Source organism: Haliotis rufescens, unplaced genomic scaffold (genome assembly GCF_023055435.1).
Source record: "Haliotis rufescens isolate VD_foot unplaced genomic scaffold, xgHalRufe1.0.p SCAF_4, whole genome shotgun sequence".
Lineage (NCBI taxonomy): Eukaryota > Metazoa > Mollusca > Gastropoda > Lepetellida > Haliotidae > Haliotis > Haliotis rufescens.
In genome coordinates this window covers 10,730,001-10,737,689 of record NW_025964112.1, presented here as the reverse complement: position 1 = coordinate 10,737,689, position 7,689 = coordinate 10,730,001, and positions in this window count along the sequence as shown.

Genomic DNA, 7,689 nt, shown 5'->3' with positions numbered 1-7,689 from the left:
TTTTGTCATCATTTCTGTTTGCTTACACTTTCTGAATATCGTTAAAATGTGCCTCTGTTAACGCAGCAAGGAATGGCTACCCGATGTGTCTAAGAAACCTTCTAGCGCCCGTAGGCAGGTTGGGTTGTATACTCCCCAGGGAGTTACGATGGTGACTGGAATGCAAACAGATCTACTGGTCGGGGAACAAATAAAACTGCATTTGAGCAGATACTAGCACCTGGATACATGCGGTATTTGAATGTTGAATAGTTCGTAAAGAGTTTTCAAGATATCTTTTCCAAACTTCTTTGTGCGTAATCAATTGAAAATTATTATTGGAAGGATGTAACACCTAAAATACATCTTTAATTTCACAGACGTGTTGCAGTGAAAAAACATCAGACGCTTCTGAGAAATTGATGTCACACTTGAAATATAAAATTGGGTTTTGTGAGAGATGAGGTCCTGGGTGATAAGAGGGAACAGCTTGTCTGCGAAATGACTTCCAGAAGTGAAATTCAATATCAGCTATAGTATATAAAAAGATCATTTGTCAAAGTGATTTTTTTCAGAACATTTTCATGCTCAGATTGCGAGCACACGGTACGATCTCTGACATGGCGTTAATTCCGAATTGAGCATAACACATATTGCATAACACATGGCGATCTCACCTGAATATATCATGAATATATCAAGAGTCCCTTAGGCGTACAAGAATCATTACTTCAGCCTTTCTTCCCAAATGAATTTCACACGTGGAAATATAATACTGTTCATGGTGACGTAAAACCAAACTCACTTACTTACTCATTCCATTTGGAGTTTTAGCTGACAAAGACGTTGCAATACAAACGCACCCTTTCAATGTGATGACTGTCAATGATAATTGAATAACCATTTTATTCAAAAGTGTAAGAGTTATAGAAATGAAGACCATAGATACATGTATATAGATAAAGTTTGTTTATTAATCAGCTGATATGACATAATGTTGGATACCCGACAAAATGTATACTCTCTAATCCGATCTAGTTCTGGGTTCCCATGTATTTCATGATTTTTAAACTATAATTAAAAAAGTAAACTACGAAAGTACATAACGAACTCGGAGGGACCACTAATTTTAGTTCGTAATAACCCTAACTCGTTATATGCACATATACAGCATTTATACAACAAATGGTCGGGACTAAAGAATAAATTCGTTACATCGGTCAGTTCGTTATAAGCGTGTTCGTTATAAACGTAGGTTACTGTATGTCTAAATACATCTTGTTGCATATATTATCTGAATTTGCATATTTAATACATTGTTAACCAACCATCTTCACATACTGAACCACTGACGTGCTACACTTGAACTGATCGCTATATAGCTCCTCACACACACAAAAGCAACTCAGACAAATACATCCACGTGAAAAGACAGATCACGTACTTGCATTGAGTTGGAACCCCTATACCATGATACTTTCAATCATGAAGCAAATGTGGCGAATACGAGGCGTCAAAACAAACTTGGTGATCATGGCAAGGTTTTTGAGTGATATTCAAATTCAATGTAACCAATGACAAGAGAGCGCGGATGCTCAACTTCAATATTACAATTGTAGACACGTCTCGAACATCCTTATGAAGCAGATACATTTGTATTAAAGAAGTTGATTATCCATGATACCGTGTCATTCGTGGGAGCATGCTGAAAATTAATGTACACTTCAAGCAATACAGGACTGTGTCCACTATTTGTATTGACATAGACAGCATTTTGGAAGGTTTTATGGCACTTCAGAAAGGCATCCTTTTAATTAGGTCACATTTCAGCAAGGTCTGTTTCGGCTGATATTCGAGACTGGTTATTATCTGGGGTTGACGTCTTTTAAGATCAAATATTAATATTTAAAAGGCTGAACATTTATGCTGAGTTCATGATGTTGTTCTCATTTCGAATTGCTGACATAAGACCAAAAAAGTTGTCAAACAGTGTATATATTTCTTAAGGTTAATTCACACGCTTGTAGGGTCAGTCTTGCTATTCTTGCACAACTAATTACACATCAAAGTATACAATGATACATGTTAACAAGGAGGAGAATCGGGCAAACAACATCACGCAGTTTCATTTTCCCACACGAACACCGTTTCATCCACGTTGTTCAATTACAGGAACGTTTTACAGAACGTGGGCAAGGTTGCTCATGATGTAAATCCCATTACTTGTGGCTGCAAAGACTCATCTTGCAGCATAAACCTATGATATAGTGACTTTTACGTACGCTTGATCCAGTTAACAATATCCATTAGATCGATCCACTATGTAAACTCGTATGAATGTTATCTTTCTATTACTAATAGTCCTGGAAGCTGGAATGTGTTGACAATAGACGTTAAGTTTTACATATGCTTGGCCCACGAAACAATGACCACTATTCCTAACATATGTGCCATGAATACTATGTGATGAATGTTATGATTGTATCTTTTGCATGTAAAATACATAAAGTTTTAAATCTGCAATGTGCATAATTTACATGATTCTTGCGGCAACAGGATGACGTAAATCGTAGTCAGCACTGAAAAGATTGTATGAAGGAAGTACTGTTGAACGTCTGACGCAGATCTGCTGATAACGCGCAACGGCGCATTTCTGAAAGATGGGCATGTAAAATATTCTCGTTTTTCCGTTGGTACTGTATTGATCGCGAGATAAGCCGAGGAGACGAAAATGGTGTTAAACCCGTGAAGGAAATTGTCTGGAATAATTGTCATGGGACAAAAGTTTAATACAAGTTTCGACGGCAAAATATATGCTTAGTTCTTCTTTTTATGTTGAACACCGCACACAGCAATAGTCCAGCTATATGACGAGGGTCTGTAAATATTCGAATCTTGACACGACAATCAATCGATTGACATCACGAGCATCGATTCACGCAGTTGGGATACAATGACATGCAATCAGCCAAGTCATCGAGCCTGACCACCAGTGGCCTCTTACAACAAACACAGGGTGCTAGTGATCCCCGTCCTTACCAAAATGTCTGGGTGTTCTAACGCTGTTGAAACAACAATACTTTCATCACTGGCTCATTCTGTCCGCACGTCATACCTTTTAACAAACAGTATTGCGAGAGAAAAAAAGTTTGTAGCCATAGCATATTCATAACACATGCTTTCCTTATGTCTGGATGTCTTTTTCTCATATATATCACAAAGGCATGATAATACAAGAAGCCCGATAAGATGAGAAGACATTAATTAGGATGTTATGCTGAATGGATGTACGAAAATTTCATTTGAATCTCATGCCGAAATGTGGAGTGTTCAAATGAAAGACATTTCGTACATCCATTCAGCATTCATCACGCAAAATTGTAAAAAAACGTGATATTTATAATCTAATTGTAATATGAAAGTTCTTTAAAATCGTGTTCAGGAGGAACTCATTCATTAGAGCATGATGCAACCGAACTGTCATTAGCGAAATGTGTCCACGTGCTTACCCTCGGCGAAATGCATGACATGGGATGCCGCGAAACCAATCACTGGTGTCAAGGTACTCCAATTATGATTGTTCATTTTTCCAAAGGGGTGGTCACGCCTTCACAAAACATTCATAAATTAAGTTCTCTCTCACAGTTCTTCTTTTATTTTGTAAGTGATAGGCATGTGTATATTCAAAATACACATAATCAAATTAAGGAATACGTATATATTATATTACCCCTTTCAAAGATAGTGTTAACTCGCCTGAAATTAAGGTGTGAACGGATGACCTGCTTCAGTTTACAACTGTAACAGTAAGTGGGCCTAATGTGTTTTCATTTACGTATGTTAACGTTATTATCATATAATGTTAAGATCGCTAACATATTCGGTTATGATTTTTGTAAACTTTGATGACGATACATTAACCACGCTTTAAATTGTTAAGTCAATTGGGTAAAGGAGGTAATGTTGAATTTTAGGATTGTGTTGTTTGTAAATATTCTTTATTGTCTTGCGTCGAAATATGTTAACTCCCTAGGTGGGTTTGATTTTGAAACTTTCTCATCCACAATAACCTGTACAGCTTTCACATCAAGAGACGGACAGGTTTTTATTTTGACGTCGGTTGTGCTGGTGACACCGGCTGCACTGCCGGGTTCAGGGTCCATCATGAGAACACTTTTCAGTTTCAACAGCTGTTGTGGGTAATAACATAATAACATAAATATATTGGTGTATGAAAGTCTTAACAATTATAGACAAAGTAAAAGTCGAATAAATGAGTTTATTTCTCCCTTAGTAACTGAGTTTGTTTTTGTTCTTTGGTCAAGCCCAAGCAAATTACATGTTTATGATTGTGTAATTAATGGTCCAAGGTGCATTTTATTAACCTACAATGTGTTAAGTCATCTCAGGAAATGCATCCGATTTCACAAGTGGTGAGGATTAAAAAAATAGTTCCATTAATGAATGTGTAAATATTCAATGATGAGACCAAAAAATGTAAGTGATCTCATGCTCATTCGACAACCCTTTTAACTGATCAGATCAGAGAACAAACCTACTTTCATGATATAATTCGAAATAAATCATCATTGACTTTGATGCTGGCATGTTTTGTGGAGCCTCGACGGTAATGAAGGAGAGTGCCACAAAGTTGTTGTAGATTTGTCCACTTGTTGTCCATTTCTTCCACAAGACTTTATCCCCTTCGTTAACTTGGACCATGCAGTTAGGGTAACAACGCCATAGTTAACATTCCCCGAACAATACTCAGTGTACAGATTAACACCATCTTTGATGAAATCAATACAGAGAATCGAACCGTCGATGTGAGACCAGAATAGGTATAGGTGCTGGACACGGGGTCTTCAAACAAACCATAATAACACCACCCGCCATTATCATCGGTGGCCCTGTGAAGGGTGAGAATCTCTTTATTTTTGACAATTAATTAACATCACCAAAGTTGTAAACATCCTAGAGATAACCTACTGTGTTTCAAATGGAGAAGTTTCAAAAACAATTAGTTCGCATAAGTAACGTGTGTTACGATTGGATAAGTACAATTAATTTCTGGTTAAATGAAAACAGCAAATCTTATACTAAACTGAATAACAAAAAGGAAAAATACATTTTCAGTATTATATTTTATTTTTAACACATTAGAATAACTTAAAGCCTGGCCTGTTATACAGGTATCTAATATGATTATTATCCTTTACATAGGCCCGGTGTGGATTAACTGATCGAACGATGTCCTGTGTTTGTCCCTTGCCTTTTTATACCGACAGGACAAGACCTACTTCGATTATTTCTTGGAAATTGTTGATGCAATCGTCCACGATGTTTCCAAGCACTATACAATGTCAAACTACTGGACAGAATTCCTGTTTGTCATAAACAAATGAACGTGCACAACGTATGACTGGACGACGATACCAATGTCACATTATCAATCACATTTAATGTTAATGTTTCCTGCTTCTATGTGTACGTAACCGCCTCCGCGGTGCAGTGGATCGAGCGTCTATCCAGAGAACAGAAGGTCAGTTGCACTGTCCCCCTGACCGCGTCATACCAAAATGCATTCAAAGATTGTATTTGTTCTTACCTTCCCTGTCGCTCGACATAAAGGGTAGAACACACTGAATCCCTACAACTTGTCTGTGTGGCGTATCCATGTTAAACTGCGACACGGCATCTCAATGAGCTCTAATTAAAAAGTTGGAATAAGTCCGCAACCCCAAGGCCACCAACCCCACCCCCTCACACACACACACACACACACACACACACACACACACACACACACACACACACACACACACACACACACACACACACACACACACACACACACACACACACACACACACACACACACACAACACACACACATTAGCAGCTAAAGTAGGCGTGTACAAGGCTTCGACCCAAGACAAGTGGAACGTGGTGGGTAATGGTCACCAATCATTATAGTAAATTGTGACGCTTGTCACTTGAAAAAAGTGAGATGAATTGAATTACAATAATGTTGTAATGCAGAATAGAGCAAAACATTAGCTAAAAAATGAACTGAACAGATTACTATTGCATTACAAAGTTTATATGTATTTCTGATAGTTGCTTTCAATTTAACACAGTGTGTTGTTCATGACAAGTGATGCGCCATATAATAACCCTGTGTCCTGGCGAAAAACACTACTCGGATGTAAAACAGATACTATATAAAATACAACACAACTGTTGGTATTTGAGGGTTAACATTCAGGCATGCAGGCAACTACAGGCATATATAACACGAGTAGAATGTTGATGTAAATTGTACATCTGGCGGACGGATTAGATATCCGCCATTTGGTATGTATTTATTGCTGTAACTGTCTGATATGTATGCTGTATTTAAACTCCATAATTCCCTTGAGTGAAATAACACTTCAGGTCTGAACTTATTTCAGTCTTTCCTAGTGACTGTAAACCTTTCACTGATAGGTCGTGAAGTTCACTGAGAAAATACATTACACACATGTGGATACAAGATTTTATCTTTTCTTGTCAAATAGCATGGTTAGCGCATCTCTTTGCATGACAAGGTTGGCATCTGCATTTGTGGCTTCACCACTTATGAAATATCCTCCATATATCCGCCATAAATCTGCTTCATAGTTGGAAACAGTTATTTTGTAACATAACCACCTGTATTTCACAAGCAACTGATAACAACCTCAGTCAGAGTCATGTGTCACAGATTTGATAACGGTTATCATTTCAATGAGTGAACAAATAATATAAGATCCTTAAACTATGCACTTAAAAGAAAAACTACTCAAAGCTGAATAAGAACTGATCGCGATGTTAGGTTCAGTTTAAAGCATTGTGGTTTTCATCATAAGTGATACGCTACTTATCGACCCAATCCGTCCAGCACGTGCGTCGCACGGGGTGATCGCCAGCTGGAAAGGATTCCGGTCATTGTAGGAACTCGCGTGCATAAAACTGTAAGTGGACGGCAACTGTATTCGTTTGGAGTTTAGTACACCACGGTAGCGGGATTGTGAATGCGAAAAATGTTTCATATGAAAGATGTGTTCAGGTGTTTATTTGCATGTGGAGATTGATACACGACGTGGATGCATTTCCTTGTGCACATACTTGTAGCGTTGTGGGTTCTACATACTCATTCTAATTAATTGGACAAGACGTGACGCTGGAGGGAGACCAAGACAAGCACGAACAGAAACACAAGACGACGTGCCGGCCGGACATTTAATTAACGTCTGAGAACAAGGTACAGGTCACGAGACGCCCGGTTAACAATACATTACATCTAACAACGAACCATAAAATTATAACATTAAACCGACTTCTGCTGAACACTACAATACTGATTCACATATTCCCTGGATTAAAAACCACATGTAAGTATTTTTCAGATTCATATCAAACGTATTATACATAAATTGTATCTGTGAGTTTGGATATATTATGTATATACACTGCATAGATGTTTATAGATTAGCTTGAATTCAGTGCTCTCTTAGTATCATTGCATTTATATGCATGAATCACGACATGCTACTCTTAGCTGGTGCTCGTTTTTAGCCTGTTACATTTATCGTATTAATTCGCTGATCAGTACACGGAAGTAATTCGTAACCTTCATTTATCCACACTGTCAATGTGTCAGTCATACCTATTTGGGAGACATCCAAT